We start from the raw sequence: 13,616 nt of genomic DNA, 5'->3' as shown, positions 1-13,616 counted from the left end.
TCCATGTTTCCCCAAGTAGAGCCCGACAGCCCGACTCTCCTGCCCCTTTCCTTCCCTCCCAGAAGCAGCAGCAGCAGCACAGAACATTGACCGCATGGCGTTGTGGTTCGTGTCCTGCGCCGATAGGGTGGGTGGTCGTCGGCGCCGACGCGCGCTGACGTGTACGTACAGTACAGTACCATGTAGGAAACGCAGCGGCCCGCGCCCCTGAGCTTTTGCTTCTTCCTCTTTGTACTTCTTTCATTCTTCCTCTCCAATCTTGGTGGTTTTACGTCTTCTCGCTTCTCTCCCGCGCCGCCGCCTTGGCCTGCGTCGGGGATTTATGTCCGCAGATCAATGTCTCTCGCTTGCGCGGGACGAGGCGTCTTCCATCTTGGGGTCCGGCTTGCGACTGGTCTGGGGAGCCTGGGGCTTGTCTGTCTGTAGGAGTGAGTCCAGATTTACGCCTCTTGGCTTTCCTTGAAGGAGGAGGGGGGGTTATTGTTCTGAAGGGTTCGAATAAGGAAGGTGTGTCGTCCTGCTGGCAACCCTTGGCCGCTTGAACAGTTGGCTTTCCTTTTTCCTTCTCCTGTCCCCATACTGCCCTCCCAATCGTCGTGGTGGCAGTGAGCAAGCAGCGTGGCCTGGAACTACCCGTCGACACAGGCGGGTGATCTACCAGCCTTTCCTCCGAAGCACGTTTCCCACACAGCTGCCTCGTGTCGGGCCTTGTGGGCACCACCGACCCGAGAGAAAAAGAAAGAGTGAGAGAGGGGGGGAAAAAAGCAGAAACAGAAAAGGTGGGCTGGCGATTTCCTCGACATCGACCGATCACTTGCTCACCTCTCAGCGGCGGCTGTGTCGCAGCCGAGACGAGTGATGTGTGCGTGTCTGCCGCCAACTTGGGCATGAGATGCGAGTGGATGCAGAGACTTTCGTGTCGTGCTGCCGGGAGAGCCGCCATGCATATGTGCGTACGTATATGTGTACGTACAGGGAAGAAACTGACGACAGGCAGGAACAGACTGGCACTTCTTGTTGGACTTCCGCTCCCCCCTTACCGCCTGGAGACTGGATGTTATTGTGGCCTGCTTCATCACGCCCCGATGGGCTGGAAATGGTACATGGCTTCGTCTATCGGGGGCAGGTCAAATTCTCGATGCCTCCCACCCGCTCACTTGAGTGGGTTAGGAGTCTGATGAGGGCACACCATTCCCTCCAGTGCGCCTCCAGATTTCCACATGGTGGGACCGGGCCCGCGATCCTTCACATTGGGTGTGCTGTTGGTGCTGAAGACTCTCTTCTCCTCGGAGAGACGTGTTCATACATGGTGGGGAGCAGGAAGGGGCCCTCGTCCCCCGATGATGCGGGCTTGTTGCCGTCGTCACGGATCGCACCGCATCGGATATGTTGGAGATAGAGGCGGTGAATACACGTCAGCGTCCCCCCTCCCTACCTTTGCTGCTCACCGCGGGAACATCATGTAAGTGTAGAGTGTCTCGTTCGAGAGAGGTGCGCATCTCGTCCTCCCGACTTTTACATCTTTCACTGCATCGGGGGCCATTTCTGTCCTCCCCGCGGCCCCCACCACCCACCCTGTTGAGGCTCCTCTCCTCCCTCCCTCCACAGTCGCAAGCTACATCCGAATCAAGTAAGCCCGTCGCCGATGCGTGTTTAGCCCACCCAAGAGCGGGTCGACCGCGCCGCCGCCGCCCTAGAACATGTGTTCGTCCCATGTGAGCCGCCAGAGACGATCGGAATCTATCAGGGAAGACAGGCGAGGGACTGACTGCCCGGCTTGGTTCTGTTTAGTCGTCGGGCTGGGGTTCCAGTCCCCCGGAGCCAGATGACCAGGATCGTGATGAGACTGCATTCTGCTGTCGACAACAGAAAAACTCCGCAGCGTGGCGCTGCCCGCCCGGCTGGATCCCCGGCCAAGGGGGTTCTACTGTAAGAGAGGTTGGTTGGTGGCGGGCGGCTTGCTGTTGGCGCCGCCCCGCGTGTGTGCCTGGATATCGAAAGTTCAGCCGCTTTGTGCGCACACTACACACGCACATATACACACAAAACGCATGTGGGAATGGGTGTAGCCTACGCTACGAGCAAGGGACCAGGGAAAGGCAGAACGGGAGCATGATTCGATCCATCCATTGCACATGACCACTTTCGGCCTTCTACCCGTAGCTCGTATGTTTGTAGACTATGTACTTGGCTACATATGTTGGAAGGTGCAAGGGTTGTATGCCCATACGTTAGCGCTAGCTTATAAATAGGCTCCTTTTAAGCATTTAATAGCGGGAGATTTCTCTCCTTAATATATAATAATTAATTATTATTTACTTTATTGCTTTATTAAGTTATAAATTTAGCATTACTTAATGTTATAAACCAGCGAGCAGGATAGCGTCAGGGTACCCGTTTAGGTAATTCAGGGGACCAATAAAAGGAAATCGCAACGCTAACTTAGCGGCATTAAAGTGCAAAGTTATGAGATATGCAAAACCTAGGGTTAGGGTTAGGGACTTACCTTTAAGAATGAATTAATAAAATTAATATTAATCTTATTAAGTAAATAAGATTAATAAAATTAATATTAATCTTATTAATTTATTAAAGAGTTAAGAATATATAAAGATATAATTATTATTATAATAAATAGCTTTTATAAAATAAATTTTTTAATTATTAATTTAAGTATTTAATCTTACTTATTAAATAACCTTATAATTAATAATTATTACTTATATATAAAATATTGCTTAGTTAAGTATTGCCTTTATAGCTAAATTATTAATATAAACCCTATAAATTATTGCTAAATCTTATAAAAATTTAATATAATTATAACATTTTAACAACTCTTATTTAAAATAGCTTATATATATATTAATTACGTAATATTAAGATATAATAACACCTTAAATACTTACCTCCTTTAATATTAGCAATAATATTAGCCTTAATATTTAAAAACTTGCTAATTAAATTAAACTCCTTTAACAAGAAATTAATTATCTTTATATTACTTAATAAGCTAAGTCCTATAAGATAAATAAGCCTAGCCCTTATAAAGGAAACAAGGGAACCCTTTAGGGATTCCTTACTTAATGCTAAGCTTATTTTAAGCATTATGCTCTTTAATTTAAAATTAATTATAATAAGATTATCTTTATTAAATATTATCTTAAAGGCAATATGCTAGCATAATTTAAATTTATTTTAAGGGATTACTTAAAAAATAAAGAAAAAGAATAAGATGATAATATAAAGAAGATATTTAAGAACTTTAATTATTTTAAATAAGTACTTAAGGATGCTTTTAAAGATCCTAATAAGGAAAGGATTGCGAAATAATAACTTATACAGCTTTAATAAAATAACTTAACTTTTACTTACATTATATACTTTAAGCAACTTATTACTTATATTAATTAAGGTAAAAAAGCATTTATAAGCTAATTTTATAAAGAACTTAAGAAAGATATTAAGGATAAAATTATTAAGCTAAATTAACTAAATAAATTTATAAAATATATCTTTATAATTATATGCATTAATAATTAACTCTTTAAATAAAAATAAAAATAATAGCATAAAACCTTAAATAATTTATAAAAGCCTTAAAATCAACCCAATATTAAAAAGAAGTATTAATATAATAGTAACTTTTATGACAATAATAAGCTTAAGCATTAATAAGGTTATGGTAATATTTTTTATAAAATTTAAATAAGGCTTATAAAACTTAATATGGCTTAGCAAAGGCTTATTAATAAGGATTGCTATAATTATAATAAGAAAGGCCACCTTGCTAGGGATTGCCATTAATTAAAAAAGTAATAATAATAGCTAATCCTTAAAGGATAATGTTAACTAAATATAATTTAATAATAAAATACCTTAAAATAATATAGCTGTTAGCTTAATAAAGAATGCTTAATATACTTAAAAAGCAAAATTAATTGCATTTATTAACTTAATCTTTATATAAAATGTTTAATTTACTTTAATAAATAGGAATTAAAAGATTTAAATAACTTATTACTTATTCCTAAATAAATAATAAATATTAATAAATAGTATAAAACCCTTTATTAAACCTTTTATTATTATAATTAATATATATTATATTTTTTAAAGAAAAAAGCTTTTAAATGGTTTCCTAAAAAGCCTTAATAAGAATAATAATTAATAATAAGAAAATATAAATTATTATATAATATAGTAATAAATATTAATAACTTGGATTGCTTAAGCATTATAAATAAGGAATTAAAGGACCCTTAAAAAGATTATAAGGAAATAAAAAAAGACCTTATAAAGAATTTAAATAAAAACTTTAAAAAATATTTAAGATATAGCATTTTCATCGCCTTAAATATTAGCATGATTAGAATTGTAATTATAAATATACCCCTTAAATAAGCTTATAAAGAACTTAATAAGCCCTTAATTAAAAAGATTAAAGATAAAGCATGATTATGGCTTAAGTATTTAATATATATAAAAGTCTCTTAAGCTTCTTATATTTATTATATATGTTATATATACTTTTAATAAAAGGCTTAATATGCCTTCTTTTCTTAATAATTTAAAATAAGATTTATTACTTAAATTTATAATTATGGCGAACTTAAGCATTAGGAACTTATAAGCTATAATAAGGAAAAGGCTTATATTACCTTTAAGCTTAACTTTAATTTATCCTTAAAATGCTTATGTAAATAATAAAGGGCTTAAAATTGCATAATGCCTCTTTACCCTATTTATATAAAATATAAGGTTATAAGTTAATATTATTAAAAATAATAATAAAAAATAGTTATGTAATAAGAAATTATAGCCTTGCAATAATAAAAATTAAAAAAAGATTAAAATTACTTATAACGAAATAATAGCCGATTTAAAACTACAAGTCCCTTTATGCAACATAAATAAGCTATATATATATTATATTAAAAGCAAAAATTAATAGAAAAATATATAATATATTATTAAATAATAGTGCTTAAGGCAACTTTATATTACTAAGAATTATTAATAAAGATTAAATATTATAGCATTAAAAGGAAGACCCTTATTAACTTAATATTATAAAAGGAATAAAAGTAGGATATGGAAATAAAGTAATTAATATAAAGATTAATTATTTACTTATTTTAATTTAAGGATATATAACTTTTATAATTATAAACATTATAAATATAGCATAATATAAATTAATTATAAGACTTTTATAGCTAAGGGCTATAAATCCTTAAATTAATTAAACTATTAGCTAAAATTCTTAAAATAATATTATTTCTTAAAAGAGGGTTGCAATTAATAGCATAAAATAAAGTTTAATTATTAAGAATAGCAAGGAAATATGCTTAAATAAACCTATAAATACCTTTAAAAGTAAGAAAGAAACTTAGCTTTAATAAAATAAAGAAGGATTAAATTAACCTTAAACCTTAAAAACAGCCAGGAGTTAATTAGAAATAAAACCTTAAAAGAAGGGCGGTTCGCCATAAACCAACCTAAAGGCGATACTTAAAGAAAAAGGATTCTTAAAAGCAAAAAAGGTACTTAAAAGAAGCGGCCCATAGCAAACCAATATATTAACTATATATTAGTAAGAAATATAGCGATACCTTTTATACCTTAAGGAAGAAAAGGTAAATATTAATATAAATAAGCTGGCATAAATACTTAAGGAATACCATGAATTTAAAAAGGTATTTTAAAAACGATTTAATATAATGCTGCTATAATATAATTAATGGGATTATGAAATACCCTTAAAACTAAGGATAATATCCTAATTTAAGCTTATTTATAACCTTAATAAGGAATAATTTAAAGCACTTAAGGAGTATATTAATAAGAATCTTAAAAAGGGATATATTAAACCCTTTAAATTACTCATAAGATACCTAATCCTCTTTATATTAAAGAAAAATAGCAAGCTATAACTTTATATTAACTATTAATAGTTAAATAACATTATAATTAAGAATTAATACCCTTTACCTTTTATTAAGGAGCTATAAGATTGATTTAAAGGAGCTTAATACTTTACAATACTTAACTTAAAATATAATTATAACCTTATTTAAATAAAAAAAGGAAAGGAATAAAAAATAGCATTTAAGACTTGCTATAAATATTATAAAATAATAGTTATGCCCTTTAAATTAATTAATGCCTTAGCTTTATTTTAAGAAATAATTAATTATATATTACATAAGCATTTTAATATATTTATTATTGCCTACTTTGATAATATCCTTATCTTTTTAAATAACCTTAAGATATATAAGGAATACGTTAAATAAATGCTTTAAAAACTTTAAAATGCTAACCTTCTTATAAAATTAAAGAAATGCAATTAATATATATAAAAAGTTAACTACCTTAAGTATATTATTAAATTAAAATGCATTAAAATACAAAAAAATAAAGTTAAAGTAATTAAAAAATAGCTAACCTTAATATATATTAAAAACATTAAGGCATTTCAAGGATATATTAACTTTTATAAATAATTCATTATATAATATAGCAATATTATAAAGCTATTTATAAACCTTATAAAAAAGAACCTTAAATTTTAATAAATAAAGAAAAAATAATGAGCCTTTTAAACCCTTAAAGATAAAGTTATAACAAACCTAATACTTAAAGAAGCAAACCTAAAAAATAAATTTAAAATATATATAAATACCTTAAATAATGCAGCAAGCAAAAAACTTACATAAAAAAATAACTAAGGATAAGTATGCATTATTATAAACTTTAATAAAAAGTTTAATAAACTAAAAACATGCTATATAATACTTAATAAAGAATTTATAACGATTATATATATATTTTAAGAATAATAATAATACCTTATTAGCGCTAAATAATAAATTAAGCTTTATATAAATCATAAGAATTTAACAATCTTTATTATAATAAAGGAACTTAATAAGCAATAAGTTAAATATATAAAATTTTTATCCTAATTTAATATTAAGATTATTTATATAAATAAAGTTAAAAACGCAAAAGCAAACGCGCTTAGTAGAAGACCTAACCATTATAATAAGGAATTACCCAAGAAATAAATAATCTTTAAAACTTAAAAAGATAAAAGTTTTATGCTTAACTAAGAACTTAATATTATTATTAAGATTAAAGAAATAATAAAAATACTTATAAATCCTAAAGAATAAAATTAATTAATTAAAAATATTTATAAAGCTTTAATATATAAATATTAGGGCATTATAGTAATAATTAAAAGGATTTAAAGGAATTATTAAATTCCTAACCTTTAAAGAAGAATAAAAGAAATCATTAGAAAATGCAATTTATGTAATAAAAACAAGATAATACGGCATAAACCTTATGAATTATTAAAGCTCTTATTAATATTTATAGCTATTTAATTATTTATTAACTTAAACTTTATTATTAAGCTACTTTTCTTATAAAAATTCTTAATTAAAATATTATATAATAATATTTTAATAATAATTTATAAACTAAGCAAATATGCTTACTTTATATAATATAAAGAAGCTAGCATAATAAAAGAACTTGCTTATTACGGTTTGGGCTTTACCCATTATAATTAATTAGTGGGCTTTGGCCCTATAAAAATAGGCTTTGGCGCAGGTATAGATAGGGAGCAAACCTTTTCCTCTGCACTTTAAATATAAACCTTATTTAAATACCTTATGGCAAATAACCTAAGGTAAGCTTATAATATATATTTAAAATCCTTTTACATTATAAATTTATAATATAATTATGTAAAACCTAATATAGCGAGACTTAAAAAGAATAATAATAACCCGCCAAGCCCTTCCCTATCTTAAGGAATTCTTATCTTAAGAATACTTAATAACTTAGCTAATAAAAATAAGGATTAAGTTTATAATAAATAAGGAAGTAATTAGCGTTAAAGGGGCTTAATTCTTTTATATATTTAATTAGCTGAAAACTTTTTACAATTAATTTTTATCTTATATTAATTTTATAAAGATGTTTAAGGGGCAGCTAAAAAGCTTTTTAAAGAAGGTTTGCTTTATATTTAAGGACCCTTTTAAGTAAAAGCATATTGGGCTTAGCTTAATTATGTTATAGCAACGCTATAAAAAAGGAATAATAGAATTTCTTATTTAATTTAATTAATTAACTTATATAATAAAGGCTTAAAGTTAGCTAAATAAGTATAAAATATTATTAATAGCTAATAACTTAATCTTTATAGCGAAAGCTTAGCTTAATTATAAGGAGTGGTTAAATATATTTAAGGCCTTTTGCTTTGCCCTATGGCAATATAAGGGCGTTTTTAATATTGCAGCGGGGAAGGATAATACTTAATCCTAAAATAGCAAAGTAATAAATATTAATATTATGGTAATTTTAATAAGCAAAGTTAAGTATTTTATATATAGCTAACTTAGCTATTATAAGCATAATTATTTTAATTATTATAAGAAAATAAGGACATAGCTTTTATTAATTAAGGCTGGTAAGGGGGAGGAGTTTATTTAAGGGGGCATAAAATTTTTTTTATAAGGTAAGGCTTAAAAGCATTGTTGGCTTAATGCTGGCCCAGGCTTAAAGCAGGTTAATTATGTGTTAGTTAGTTTAACGTTATAAAAATGCTTAAAATTTAAGAAATTCCTGCTAATAAAGTAAATTACTCGTAATTAAGCATTAATTAATTATGAATTATATAATAAATCCATAGTTTTAAGGTTTTAAGTAAGGGAGCTTATATAAAAAGCTTATACTAAAGAATTATAAGAATGCCGTTAATTTAGCCATTAGCTTATGCTTAAATAATTATCTTTTATTAGCTTGCTTTAGCTAATATATTAAATTATAAGGGTTAAGGCATGCTAATTATAAATAATGGGCTGGGCTTTTAACGTAATTAGGATTAAAAAGCATTAAGGTGTAATTAAATAGCTAAGCAAAGAGTAATATTTAATTTATAATTAAATTATAATATCCTTTATTTTTTATTATATAGTTGCCCTTTAAGGCTTATTATAAAGACTTAGAAAAGGAGGATATATTATGGTTTAGGCTTTGCCCATTGTGATTAATTAATGGGCTTTGGCCTTATAAGAATAGGCTTTAGCATAGGTGCAAACGGGGAGCAAACCTTTTCCTTTGCACTTTAAATATAAACCTTATTCAAGCACCTTATGGCAAACAACCTAAGGCAAGCCCATAATATTGCCTATATATTTTTATAAACTATTATAAGTAATTATAAAATGTTATGAAAAATTATATTAAATAAAGATAAGCTATTTATATTAAACTTTTAAAAGTTATTAATAAAATAACTTAAAGCAAAGCATAAGCTCTTTATAGCAATGCATTTATAAATATATAAATAAATAAAATGGATTAATTAAGTTTTAAAACAATACTTGCAGCACTACCTTAATTAATTATAAGATAATTAAATTAAATTGCTATTCTTAATATAATTCGCTTATAATAACGCGATTATAAGTATAATTAAATAATTACCCTTTTTATAATTTATAAATATAAATCATTAATATATTATAAAGCTTTGCTAAATAATAATATAATAAAAACAGTAAAATAAAAAGTAATAAGGATTAAGTAGATTTAAAAATATATTTAAAATAAACTTTTATTTATATAAATTAAAATAACTAAATATGTAAATTAAAAGAAAATTAAGAAATTAATTTTTAAGGAGGGAGATAAAGTTTACCTTTTTTAATAAAACATTAAAATTAAGCGATTTAGCAATAAACTAAATTATAAGAAAATTAGCTTATTTAAAATTTTATAAAAACTTTTAAATATTAATTATAAACTTTTATTATTATAAGGAATAAAAAGATATAATAACTTTTATATCTTACTTTTAAAATTAATACTTTAAAATGTAAAACTTAAAATATAAATTAAAATAATTAATAAGTATAATAAGAAATATAAAGTTAAGAAAATTATAAACTTATAATAATATTAAGGAATGATAAAGTACCTTATTAAATAAAAGGGTTATAACTTAAGCGAAAATATATAGGAATTAGTTAATAATCTTATTAATTATAAATAAATTTTTTAACAATATTAAGTTAAAAACCCGGCCTAGGATGAAATAAGAATAAATTAATTAGCTATTGCAATTAATTAATTTAAGAGATTCATTAAGCTTAGCAAATAACTTAAAGACTTAAATTAATTACTTTGTTTATTAATTAATTAAGTTTATTAATAAGGATTTTAATTAATTAATTAGTTTAATTAGTTAAGAATACTTTAAATTAATAAAGATATATATAAAAATTAAATTAAATAAACGGCCTTATTAATTAAAGATTATATTAATTAAGCACTTTAATTAATTAAGAATAAGTATTAGTTAATTAAAGTATTAAAAGATTAAAAAAATAATTAAACTTTATTTTAAATTAATTATTAAATAAGCTACTTATAGGTATATTTTTATTATTAATTACCTTATTCTTAGCATTTAAAAAAGTAAATTAATCTTTAGCTATTATAAAACTTTAATTAAAAACACTTATATTACCCTTAGCATAAAGCTAAGCTTTTTAATTTACTATTTTACTTATAGCCTTAAATAAGCTGCGATTAGCCACCTTAATAAATTATATAATAATATGCTAATGCTTAGCGTTAACCTCCTCCTTTTTTATATGCTTTAGCTCCTTTAAATTATTAATATTACAATGCATTGCATGCATTATCTTCTTATATTATATTTACTTTTACTTATAAAGATGCAGGATCTTTGCATTTAGCAGCTAAGCCTTCTCCTTTATAGCCTTTAACTTCTCTTTCAAGTAATAATATTTTAAGATAATCTTATTTAATTAATTAAGAAAGAAACCTTAAATATTATAATTTAATTAATTAAGTTAAACGCATATTAAATAGCGAGAGGATTTTAAATTAATAACTAGGCAGTCCTTGCTTAAGTTATGCTTTTCATAATATAAATAAGGCATAGAAATAAGCAAACTTAAGGAAGCAATGATAAATAATAATAAAGCTTTTTATTTAAAATAAAAAGAAGACTTAATGAAATAAGATTTAAAAACTTAAAAACTTTTAACTTTATTTAATATAATAAATTAAAAAGGCATAAATATATATAGGAAAAATATATATAAAGATTATAAATAAACCTTTAAGGATAAAGAAAATAAGAAGAAAGATAATGTTATAAATTAATAAGTAAGATGGCATTAAGGTACTTATTTAAGTAATTTAAGGGATTAATAAAAGGAAATTATAATGCCAACCTAGCGGCATTAAAGTGCGGAGTTATGAGATATATAAAACCTAGGGTTAGGGTTAGGGACTTATCTTTAAGAATGAATTAATAAAATTAATATTAATTTTATTAAGCGGATAGGATTAATAAAATTAATATTAATCTTATTAATTTATTAAAGAGTTAGGAATATATAAGGATATAATTATTATTATAATAAATAGCTTTTATAAAATAAACTCTTTAATTATTAATTTAAGTATTTAATCTTACCTATTAAATAGCCTTATAGCTAGTAATTATTATTCATGCATAAGATATTGCCCAGTTAAGTATCGCCTCTACAGCCAGATTGCTAACATAAACCCTACAAACCATTGCTAAATCTTACAAAGGTTTGGTGTAATCATAACACTTAAGATATCTTAAAACATTAAGAAATATTAATACCCTTATTTTTATAATTATTTTTATACTTAAATTATTAAGATTTTAATATTATTAGCCTTTACCTATATATTATCATTATACCTTATAATAACTACTATGGCTAATAATAACTTATAATAATTTAATACTCTTACCTTATTTAATATTTTAATTACTTACTTCTTTTTATTTATTTATTTATATTAATTAATGCTAATTATTATAAATAAATAAAAATATATAAATATTATTTAAAATACGCTTAAAGATATGTAAATATTATCTTAAAGATATTAAATATACTTAACTTTAAGCTTAACTTATTATCTTTCTTAAAGTTAAACTTAAAAGAAGAAAACTTTTTAAATTAAAGGGTAGTATAAAGTTATGGCTTTTAGTTTATTAGCTTTAATAAATATATTATAAGCATTAAGAAATAATTAAATAAAGGTGCAGCCCTTATAAAATAAGAAAAACTTAATAATTAAGCTTTTATTATACTTTTAAGCTTAATATATTTAAGCCTTATAATATTTATTATATTATATAAAAAATCTTTTAATACTTAAAAAATATTAATTAATTAATTTAATTATAATATTAATAATTTAATTATTTACTTCTTTTATTAATTAATAAACTTATAATATAAGGATGGCTTTAACTTATAAAGCCATTTAAATACCTTTTAAAATTTTTAAATAAAACTTTATATTAAAATCTTAATATTAAGATAATTAATTAAGAGGTTAATAAAATTACTTTTTAAAAGTAATAAGATTAAAAGCTCCTTTTTCCTAATAATGCTATTAAATATTATAAATAATATTATTAATAATTTAAGCAATTAAAACCTTATAATATTTTTTAAAATTAAATTTAAGATAATGAATATTATTTTCTATATAAAGGTTAAATAATTTAAAGCTTATTTTATTTTTATTTAAAAAAGGTTAATATTAAAGGGTGTAAAAAGGCTGTAAAGTTTATATTAATGAGTATTAACTTTATATTAAGCAATAAAGAATGCACTTAATATTATATATAAAATTTTATATTTATTAACTATTTATATATTAATTATATAAAGCTTATTAAATATAAAGCTAATTAGGAATAGAAAAAAGGTAAGAAATAAGTTGCTATAAATTAAGCTATAAATAAAAAAGTTATTAAAATTTTTAATAATAATGAGGAAAATATAGTGGCATTGCAAGTTAATATTTTAATATATATAATAAAGCTCCTAATAATTGTAAGTACTTTAATATTATAAATTTTTAATTTTAATGCTTTAAAGTATATAATAAGATATATAAAAATTTTTAGCTTTTTATAATTATATTTAAGTATAATTATTATTATAAGTAGTAATTAACTTATTATAAAAGGCATTAGCTTTATGAAAATCTTTTTATAATTATTAAATAAATTAATTATTAAGAGTATCTTTATTAATATTTTATATAATTATGCATTAAAGAATACTTGTTTATTTAGCTGGATTATAATTTAAAAGAGGTTTTAATTAAATGCATAAGGAAATAATATCTTCTTATTATTAAAAGATAATAAATTTCGTAAGATATTATAAATAAAGTTTTAATATAAAAATTTTAAAATTTAAATAATAAAAAATAACTTTATAATGTTTATAATATATAATAAATTTTATAAAGCTTTTAACTATAGCAATTTATTAAAATTAATTACTTAATGCTTATATAAAGATAAAGATATTATATTAAATAAATTAATGGATTTTTATTATAAATTATGCTAACTTATAAAGTTTATTAAGAAACGCTTATATTTATTATTAAAATAATAATCCATGTAGTTATTTAAATATATTTAATTTAATTTATTAGGTAAATTCTTAATAAGATTATTAAAAAATTCTTAATACTTTATTCCATTTATTAAT

The sequence above is a fragment of the Diaporthe citri genome, assembly GCF_014595645.1.
Source record: "Diaporthe citri strain NFHF-8-4 chromosome Unknown scaffold_10, whole genome shotgun sequence".
NCBI lineage: Eukaryota > Fungi > Ascomycota > Sordariomycetes > Diaporthales > Diaporthaceae > Diaporthe > Diaporthe citri.
The sequence above is the reverse complement of the archived record's forward strand: the minus strand, read 5'-3'. Positions refer to the sequence as shown.